Here is an 11,885-nt window from a genome sequence, read left to right on the forward strand (position 1 = left end):
ATTTTAATCAACGCTATTAGTGACTAACAATTACTTCTGTACCCGAGACATTCCTGTGTTTAATAAATCGATCAATTTAAAATAATCTGACACCTTTACAACGACAGCGCTGTTTATTTTCAGTCGATGTGTAACATTATATATCGTGCATGGGTAGTTGCTGCTAAAAATGTATGGCAAAATTTTACAATTTTGAACTAGCGTGTTGTTGCAAAAATAAAAACGATTTGTACGCTTGGATTATTGAAAAATGCAATTAAATATGGAAAGTAAACCTGTCAGAGTAAATTGCTAATTGTGACATCGATAAAGAATTAATTTCACTATTCATAGAATAAATAGATATTTGCAAGCTAGTTCCGGTCTTTCATTAAATTCGATCCGTTTGACGTAACAATTAATTTTCCTCATTAACGATGTAGACTGTATTGCACAGTCTACATATGATCCACTGTGTGCCAATCCGAGTCGAAAGGCAATGAACATATCAGAGATATGGGAACTGGGAAAGACCTAGCTTAAGCACTGTGATATACATGCTATTTAATGTACTTCATATGATATCATATTCTCTGAAATACGTTCTGCCTTGTTACCTTCTGGAAAACCTGACAGTGTCTGTGATTTATGACCCGTAAGGGACCCTTTTACGATAAAGGAAAGTCACGTCCAGCATGTCAATAGAAACTTTCAAGGGGTATTGTTGGGTTTTAGAATTTAAACTAATCGTTTTGAAACCAAAAGGGTCAGTTATGATTTCAAACTCTATGATTTAGAGTTGCTATACGTTTATTTGACGATTATAGAACCTTTTATATCTGTTATAGAATTTATGTTATGCTTCATCAGCCAGCATATTAAAGTTTTTAAGTTTGATATTGCCATATGATATAAACTTACCCATCTAGTCTTCGAAATGTGACGCCAGCAGTGTAAACTGCTGCAAATTCTATTGAAATAAAATGAAAATATGGTGGGGTACGAATATTTTTTTAACTTCAAAATTTGAAAGCTAAATTGTACAAATGCTGATATTAAAATTGTGAGAACCTGGGCGGATTGCGGTGTAATGTTGAATTTAAGTATAAACTTGAACGGATAATGTTGTAGTTATGAAAAGGTGAACAAATACTGTGAGGACAAGATGAGAGTGTTCAAGTTTCAACTGCATTGATGACAATACTAATTACAAAGTTTATGTTTACACAAAGAAATGACCGGCATTAAATATGGCGCTTAATCAACATCTATTTAGGTTGTTGTGATCGTGCATTAAACATATTCATCAAATGACAATCTGTAATGGTTTCACATTTAAATTTAAACCAGATGGAATTGTCTTGGGAATTCCTTGACGTGATCCCAGAAATGCTACTCTGTGTGTCGTCAAAGTTATTTGCTCTTATAATCAATTTCTGTTTCATCTTTCTTTCATGTCTATTTCGTATTGGTTTTCGTGATGGATTCACATATCGTTTCTTGGTTTAGGGCAATGGGAACATTTTAGATGATGCATCACAAACTGTAATAAAAAGGCAAAAAATTGCCAGATATCAGTGATATTAAATTCCCACTGTCAGTGCATCATACTGTAGATGCAGAGTAAGGAAAACGTTTTATAAAAATCTGTTTGCTTGAAGAGATAGGAAGAATATAATACAGTCACGCTTTTCCTTGAAAAAAGATAATCACGCGCTTTGCAATATTTATGTAATAAGGCACTGTGTTGCCGTGTATGCCAAATTGTCGACACATACTACCACGTGTTCTAGAGGAGGATTGATTAATTGAAAACATAAATTTTCTTTTTAACTTCAAAAGTAACTAGATTGAGATTATGATATTATGTTAGAAGAGTATTTTTACTCTAGTAGAGAGTACCGTTATAATAGAGATAAAATTTCAACATTTTGTCAAAGAATTACATTATACCCTAAAGTGTTGTTTATATAGAATTCCTCACATGACTTTCCGTTCAAATTCCAGTTTTGCAATTAATAAACAAATCACAAAAAATATTTATCAAATTATTTACTCACGCGGTATGCGGTGATATTTTGATCCATGTATGCAGTATCATACTCATAAAAATATTACAAATAAAAAAATAATTCACGGGGGGAAAGAAAGCATAATCCGAAATTGGAAAGCTGACATGAACAGTAATGCAGGTCACACAGTGTCGTCAGAGACAAGATCGTTGCATCGACTGACATATCACAATTCTAATCCATCTTGTCTGGCCGTCTCCTGCGAATCATAATGAAGCGGTTGTCACTCTTGATATAGACATGCTCTGTATTGTACAAGATCACATGTCGGCCGTCCCAGTGCATAACGGCAGGAGAGGGCCGTATTCTGGACTTCCGCCGGACAAACTTACTTGTAACATTTGCCATCATCCGTCATGAAAGACTTTGCAAAACGCTGAACAGCTGTCTCAAGAACGACAGGATTTTCGAAGTGAACTGAATATGAGAATAACAATAGAGCTCCCTGTTTACATTAAAATTCAGACATCGTGTGCTGGCTACACTTCACAGTCACACTGAGCACAAAAAATAAATATAAATATTGGCAATGTGGTCAGAAAACTACGGGACTATAAATATAATATGTATATATATATATATATATATATATATATATATATATATATATATATATATATATATATATATATATATATATATATATATATATATATATATATATATATATATATATATATATATATATATATATATATATATATATATGACTACTTCTATGAGGTTATTTGTGGTGTTATAAGTTCAGAATTTGAACGCATTTACTTTATATGAATATGTCAGCTACAATGGATATTAGATGATAATGATTAAATAATTTTAAAATAAAGTATTATATTTCTAAAATTTAGTCATATCTTCATCACTTTGTTGCACGAGGTCAAGTGTACTGTCATAACTGCTCCAGTACGCACATATAACTTTTTATTCCAATGTGCATGGAATGTTTTCATAAATTTGGCAAGATAAATACTTTCTCAGAGGTACACCTCGACTTATGGCTGCCAAAGTACAGTTTTCAATATTGTCACTACTGGTGTTAAAATTTACTTTATCTGCACTACATACATTCAGTTCTTGGCGAACTTACCCGACTACCTATTTTAGAAATGTGGATATGGTATGTATGGTCAGTACAAATAACACGAGGTAGTGTGAACGACGGCTCCATCTTTTCACTAGAACATTTGACATCCAGCTGTTTAAGACCCTGTTATACAACTAGAGCACGTTGGTAGTGATTGTTGTATCTTGAATATGTCCGTTAAATTTGAACTTCTACTCGTCACTAATAGGATAGCTCCTGCACGGCATATCTACACAGGGATAATTCATATTAATCAGATGGTGCAATATAAGACAGTAATTGTAAAATTCGACGATATATAAGTTTTTTGAAAAGAGCATTGGCTACTGGCATAATGCAACTTTGGCGCATGTGCCGAAAGACGCATTTTAACATCTCTAAAATCAATGTAAAAACAAACTTCTAATTTATCCAATCGATGCACCGATATGTTTAGAAATGCAGGGGATGTGGGAATTCGCCAATCGTAGAACAAGATGACCGTCCTGGCTAATCACTTTAGTTTTGATGAACTGTACCGGACTATTTGTTCAAATTTATTTTGATAACTGATTACAGAACGGCTGTATTGAGGATGTGGCGGTACAATAAGAGGGAGAAATTAGAAAGACATATGCCTTGATGGTTTCGATAATGTTGTACTTAGCAGCAAATAAACAGTTGTCGGATGATCTGATAATAAGGTAATCCTGTTCGATACACAAGATGCCTCTCTCAATTTGGCCTTGTAAGAAAAACACTTATTTATCTTCCTCTGGAGGATCAATATGGAAGATGAAGAGATTTGGGATATCTCAATATAATGTGAATGAATGAAGTACAGTCAAATCCCCTCTAACCAATGGAGCGTCATTCACTTTCACAGCATGGTGAGAAGATTACCGATGTCAGGGTTCTACGTGATAAAGCGGACACTGTAGGTTGAAATAAACTTCATATAAAGAAATAGCCGTATCAAGATCTTTTGATTTAGTAGATGTGCAAACAGGGTGTTTTGAGATATGGTAATAGACTCAAGTTAATGAGATGGTCGCCTGTGCGTGTTTAATAGTTCACGATGGCACACGACTCCTGCGGTTCTCGGAAGTAGCTACCTCTATCGCTTAGTTCAATGTGGATATGTCATTATGTTATGTCATAATGTACCAATGGGAGTTTAATTTCCAATGCATCGCGCATTTCAAAGAACAACATACACACTGAACCACATTGTGCTCATATGCACAACGGTTATTGCACGTGATCGACCAAACCGTTGCTTGATATTTTCTGGCAGTTTACACGTCAGTTAGGCTGAGCATAATTTGATGTGAATTCATACGGTAATCAAAACGTTTGCCCGGAAAATTGGCGTATCAATTTTAGTCAACAAAACTGTAAGTTATCATGCAGTGACAAAGACGTGACTGAAATGAAGAATTTTTTAGATGTGACTTAAGCACCGACTTGGCCTTACCCGAAATAAAACGAAAAATACGTGATTTTTAAGCACAAAAATTAACGACGTATGTGAAAAAATGAAGCAGATATACTAAGCGCATCGTATTTGTCTTTGCAGAAATGTTCTGACAGAGATGTGGTCGAAAGACATGTCAATGTGGGTGAAATAGATGAGCATACAATTATATTTCCTAAACATTCATCACTTAAACTATGATGTACATAAATACGTGTACATGGGATCGTGCTTACATCAACAGCTTAAATAGACTTTCAAGGAGTCAATTCCAAATAATGGCACTCAAATTTTGAACTGTAACTTACAGAAGAACACCCTGCAGTACGCTTTATATTCTGTGAAAGCTCAAGCAAACATGTTTCTCCATCGCTATAACTGGAAATATATTTTTCTGAATAATGTACATAAATACTTGTACATGGGATCGTGCATACATCAACACTTTAAATAGACTTTCAAGGAGTCAATTCCACATAATGGCACTCAAATTTTGAACTGTAACTTACAGAAGAACAACCTGCAGTACGCTTTATATTCTGTGAAAGCTCAAGCAAACATGTTCTTCCATCGCTATAACTGGAAATATATTTTCTGAAATTTGTTTTGTTAGAAATTCTTGTAAGTGTGCATTATCTACACTATATATATATATATATATATATATATATATATATATATATATATATATATATATATATATATATATATATATATATATATATATATATATATATATATATATATATATATATATATACCTTGAGTAAAACCATGGCCATTATTTCAGTAAATCCTCGGCACTGTGTCCCAATAACAGAGTAAGGTTACATTAAGTCCGCCACTTTCAAAAGGGCATATTACACGTTATGCATTATCTCCCAAACAAATTCCAATTGTTTCTGTATACAACGTCGCAAACTTGCAATGCAAAGTCGCCCCTTACACGTATTTAAACAATCTATACTTCAGTCACTTTTTCTATCGAGTTGAAATCAGATTTTTTCCAGAGAGTGTCATAAGCACACGATTTAGTCAGCACATTAGCCAGGGAAACAATTTTATGTAAATAAAGAGAGATGCAAAGATCACTGAGAGATAGGTTTAGATGATGGGACCTTTAGTTATATACATGATGACGTTATCAACTACTTGTTTTCTATTTTTTCGCATCTTTATTTTGGAGCAAGAAACTACGATAGAGTCCAAGTAAAATGCAAACGGGAAAGTTAGATACAATTGCAAAAAATGTTTTGTAAGGAATATTTTAAATTTTCCCCGAAGTCTCTGGGGCCATCGATAATGTAGCATTGACAGCTCCAGATATGAGGAGATTATCAGCAGACGATCAATGACTGGTCACAAGACCTTGCTAGCCACTCTCTGATTTTGCTTTGGCGCCTCAGATCTATGACCCGGACAAAATAAAACTATCGGACAGAAAACTGAACTATGTGCCTCTCTCTGAAGCTCCAGAGAGAAACTGTGAGGCCTGTAATGAATATTAATAAGTGAGAGAGATTACGATGCTGCCGAGGCAGTGCTCGGAATAGCAAATTAGGTTCAAACCAGTCTCGCTAGACTTAGCAAACAATTTGTCAGCGCGCCCACTGGACTTAAATATGCTTTTTACATGTTAGAGGGACGAGGTAATTCTGGCGTCCAAATGGCTGCACATGCCGGTACACTGCGTCTGAATTTTATCCGCGCAACGGTAACAGAATAACATGATGAAATACATTGATGAATCGAATTGAGGTAGATAGCCATTTACAAACGATAGCATGTTTTTGTGCGTGCTTCTACGTAAATTGATGGATTATAACGAATATTAAAGCTGAGAGCCTCGGGGCCAGTCTGTGTGTGGCATGAGTCTTCCCCCCTCAAGACACATTGCAATAGCCTCACCTTCAGTGAATTTTCACTGCTGCAATAGGATATTAAATCGAGATGTTCTGTCATCCTTGTGATATTACATGACTACATGGTTTCTGTGTTATTTTGACATGATTAAAGCTTGCAACTGCAGTGCAAAGTCTTCATTTGTACGTATCGCTTACCTTGTCTCTGTTACCCTTTTACGGCATAGACGTGATTATTGGCAAGTTGTTGATCGGCTATTTAACGGACAATCCCGAGTTTGACACGATTCCTTCGAGCTGCAAAAGATCTCCTCGATTCATCCGACGATGGCGACATCCGAGAAAAACGGAACAGGTCTGCAATGAATCTAAACGCGGGTATCAATGACAAAATTTTCTCAAAACTGTCAACACTCCGCACTTCAACAATATAATATCAACAAAGACGTTCGTAATTCACATGGCCACCTCTGTTTCAAGCTACCTACTACACACTGCACTGCAGTTGACAATAGTACCCCCCGTGCTGATGATGAGAAACATCAATGCTCCTTAGGACAATAAGTATGCTTTACTGCCGCAGCGTCGATATCGGGAAAACGATGGCCAATAACAGAACGATTAACTGGGGCCCCCGAATCTAAATTATTCTAGGGCATCAACTGAGCTAAGACATCAGCGTGGCTGCTATGTATATAAACAAAGCAGGCATGTCACAGTGTCCCTATCCTATTTCGGCTGTGTTAAGATCATCTTCTCAATGTTACCGACTACTTGGAATTTTCTAAATATCTGTCTCGCATATTCGTTCTCTTAATTGCGAAAGCAACTGCTTTTCATCAGGAGTTTAGGCTTCACTGTTCCGGGACTTAAACACTAACACACAAACACTAGTACAAATCATGTGAAACTTTGTCTATCACATCTCGTAGATCTTGTTTGATAGACAGAACAAAAATTGTCACAAAATATGCACGTGAATTGTAACTTTTCCTGTCTCATAATTTCAGCTTCGTGAGGTTTACTCTATAATCAGTTCAAACAATTAATTTTCACTGTGCACTAAATTTTAATTCACGAGTATTCAAGAATGAGCTTTTGTTTGTCTTTCAAATTTGAAGTTTATTTTTGAATATTAATCAAAACACAGAGACTACCCAATGTAGATGACATACTAGCCTAATTTACCTCTAATTTTACTTGTCTGTCCTTCAAAATAAGTGAAACAATACATTATCATCGCCATTACAAATGCAAATTTTTAACATAAGTAGACATTCTGATGAAATATTAAATTAGTTTGGAGGCAGCCATCCATGCAATGCGATAACGGGTTTCATGTCATTAATTATTCCAGAAATGCATGCGTCGCATTCTGCGCGACCTATGTAACGCCAGAGAGAGATCTGAAAATATGGAATGTGGTTTTAAAGTCACATTAAGCATTGTAGAATCAGATGAATGGTTCGTTTTTCTTCAACTTGTCGCTGAACTCGGGTTAAAAATATGTAGGCGAAGAAAGATCCTTGAAGCAGACATCGGCATGATTGCCCTTTTATTTGTTCACTTCATTTTCCAATGCTTTACAATTTTCATAAGCATATGTCGTATTGATCGCTGTCTGACTATGCAAAACAATATGCATTAGCCATTAGAGGTATAAGCCCTGTCAGAGTGCATAACATGCTTTGTGGTGTCAGAGCAGTACCATCGATTCTATTTTAATTTCCGAAAAGCCGACATGAATATATATTGTTTTCTGTACGTCGCATTCCCGCAGGCATATAACGTAGAACTATTTTGCGTGGCAGGAAGATAGCTGTCAGGCTGCATCCCTAGTAGCAGAAAACGGATTAGCGTGTATGGTGGAGTCATATTTCCAACTGGCTGAAAGTACATGTTATCATTTGATTGCATCGGTTTGTTTTTGTCTATTGTCTAACGCTGAACGTGATTACATAACGGTGTGACTATCTGAGTGTCAATCCAGTCCAATGACGTTACTATTTTAAGAAAGTAATTTGGAATAGCAATGGGTTTTATTGCTGCATTTCTAAAACCATATCTGAGATATTCATCGAAATCATTCATGCAAACCGCTGAGTGTTGCATCAGAATTGTAATGGTTACCTTTACCTGCCATAGCAGCAGTAACATTCAGGTAGATGTAACTGACTGTTGTGTAAACTCGTGAGAAATGTAAACGTTTTAACGTATATAAACATTTGAGTCCACCTTCAGAGACAGTCTTTGAAGTTCAAAACAAACAACCAGTGTGCATTAAGCATATACAGTGTTTGTTCAATGAAATTGACATATGCGATAAGAAGAACTAGTAGGTCATTATTTGGCATGGTGATGAAATAAACACGTATTGCGTCCATGAAGTCACCCTTCAAATATTGAACGCAGACAAAAACGTTGTTTAAACCCGTTAAACCAAACCATGAATTTTCCCAATTCTGCCCTCTCGCCAGGGTTTCAGTGAGTAAAAAATAAAGATTCCTGACCAACCTACACTAGTCACAGGCAACATTTCTCATAAATTAAAAACAGTCTTTTCCAAATTAGCCAACAACGCTGTATTCAAGCAGTGAGTGCCACCATACACAGTCACTGCTTACTCAGGAACATAGAATGGTTAAGCAAAAAATTCAATCACAACACCAATGCTTTTGAACTTTCTGCATATCTTGGCAACAGCCATCATTTATTTATATGTATCGATAGAGGGACAACACATATCATAGTACTTTCAGTGAATCCATTCACTAACTTACAAGCGCAAACAAAAACGCTACATCATCGCATTTGTAAAATCAGGGCCACCATAAACTCGCCTTATGTTTACTCAGTATGAATATTCCTTTCACCTAAAAACATTTTTACAATTAATATTGGCGTTGAAGTTTGTTGCATTGATTGATTAATGGATTATTTATTGGCTGGTCAATAGTTTGAACTAGCAAGAAATATTTAATAACGTTTTCAGTCCGACACTTTCAAGGAATAATTTAAAAAAGGATTAAAAGGCTTTACGCAGAGTCGCGACCAACGAAAATGTGTCGAGTTACTAAAGTCAAAAATGAACGGTTGTATCAGTAAAATAATAAATTATGGTGAAATAGTTCTGAAATCTCTATATACAAATATTTCATAACAGTAAAATAGATAGTTGTGAAATTTTCAGAGACTACCTTATACTCCTGTCAAAACTGTCCCTATTTCTGACGCATCCTTTCATTACAAAAATGTTCATTAGTTGAATTAAAGTTCAGAGTAACACCGTGTTGTGTTATACATCATGTACTGAATTATCATTAGACGACAGCATCACGCTAATTTCCATTCCATATTTCTGACTTCGTCATCAAGGTCAGTAATTAATTATTCATGGAACAATATCGTAATTAACCAAACGTTTTCATTAATATTGAACTTGAAGACACACATAGGAACATTGTCTTTTTACTTAGCTCTCCAAAGTATTTGATATTCGTAATACCGTTTCTTAACTGAACTTTCTGCATGAATGGTCACAGTAGAATCACCAAGTTTGGCGCTAGTCAAGTCTGTAGCTTAGAAATCACCAGGTGATCGTGCTTTGAATACGAATTGTATTGTAAAGAGCCAAGGTATGAAAACTATATCATCCGTGCTTTCAAGTAGACTGTGATGCTATCGGTTCTCAGAAGATCTCGGAGGCAGTGCTTTTAAAACCGCGGTTGACCTCGGGTGTAGCTGAAATTCACCATTGTTAATGCCAGTATAATGTTACCTAATTGTAAAAAACGAAAGGCCATCAAAAGAACCACCACCTTCCTGGTCGGGAATTTCGTATGGATGGGATGGATTGATTTCAATCACTTAACTGAGGTGGTTTGGCCTTAAATACTTCACATGGTAAGATTGACTGAGATAAATCGTCCCCTCATAGTGGCGTCATATGTAAAACTTTAGAGTGGAAGGAATTATCACATGACTTGTAAAGAATCACTTTTTTATAACCAAATGTTCCACTTTGTGTACTATATCCTAATATGTTAAGACAAATAACAGTTACTAGTAAGTTGGGAATGCAAATTTTCGTGAAGAATATTAAGCCTGTCAGTACTCGGCTAAATAAATTATTTCCAGTTACAAAAAGAGGAAAAATCAAAAAAATATAAATTGTAATGAAAGATGGCTGCTTGCCCTCCATCAATCCGAATGTTCACCTAATTTTTTCACTGAAGCTGATCGTCGACTTCTCTGTGGAAACTACTTGAAACCCATGGCGCTGTAAGAGTTTGATTAGCATATTAGGTATACAGTAATTATAACATGCACGTTACTCTACCGGCTCTGGACATGAAATACTGACACCTGCATAGGTTGTTATAAATAACCTATTCAAATTTGAATAGATATTCAAATGTCATCTTCCATCACCTGGTTGTCATCTATTGTTTTCTGATATACTTTCTCCCGATTCCTAGTTTTGAGGTCAACCTGAACAGTTAATTATTTTCCATGATACATTAAGCTAAATTTTTCCTTGAAGAAGCAAGTCCTAATAACCTTCTCGTTAAAGCGACTAGATATTAGTACAAGACCAATGAAAGATAGATAAATTCAGTAAACCACCTCTATTTCAACTTGGCTGCCTATCCACATGTGACAAGGGCTTACGAACAATATCGATAATAAGATGAACAGTTGGGAATATTTGTTAATAATAGAAAACTGTTGAAAGTCTTAGGTATTATGATACGAACACTCAAACATGGCTTGTCCTTCTCCATCAAATTAAATCAAACTGACGACAGTTTTAATTAAGGTCATGTACAAAAATACACAATGCATGCACAAGAGAACAAACATTTCACATAATGAGTAAATGAGCCTTCCTGACTGTGGTGCAAAGTCACTATGACGATTCCCCGACATGTGACAGCCAGACACGATTTACTGGAGGCCATGAACTTGTTCGGTATTTAACTTTATTCATTACTTTCACCGTATGACTCCCACATGGATATAAGGCCAGAGTCGCATGTCCTTACCGCCTACGTTCGGTTGTGTGCACTAAGAGTGCTCATGGTGACAATATGATATGACAGGAAGTAGGTACATGTAGTCCGTTCCTGTTAGACGGTCTTGTGCATTCTGACATTCATGACCTTGTCTTGCACATTTAAGGACCACAAGCCTGAAGAAAAACAATTCCTTCTCACTTACATTTCGGCATACTGGGTTATGTAATCGTTTGCAAGACTATCTCATAGATAATTATCTGGCCTTAAATTGCAAAATCTGACTTGCAAATTCAAATACTGAGATTTGACCCTGCCTTTGTCCAAAGTATAGACAACTTTTTTGCCTATTGATATAATTGGAAATCACATGGTCCAAGATAATTTAGGAGAAAATAAATGAGAGAGGAGTTC

Source organism: Ptychodera flava, chromosome 15 (genome assembly GCF_041260155.1).
Source record: "Ptychodera flava strain L36383 chromosome 15, AS_Pfla_20210202, whole genome shotgun sequence".
Lineage (NCBI taxonomy): Eukaryota > Metazoa > Hemichordata > Enteropneusta > Ptychoderidae > Ptychodera > Ptychodera flava.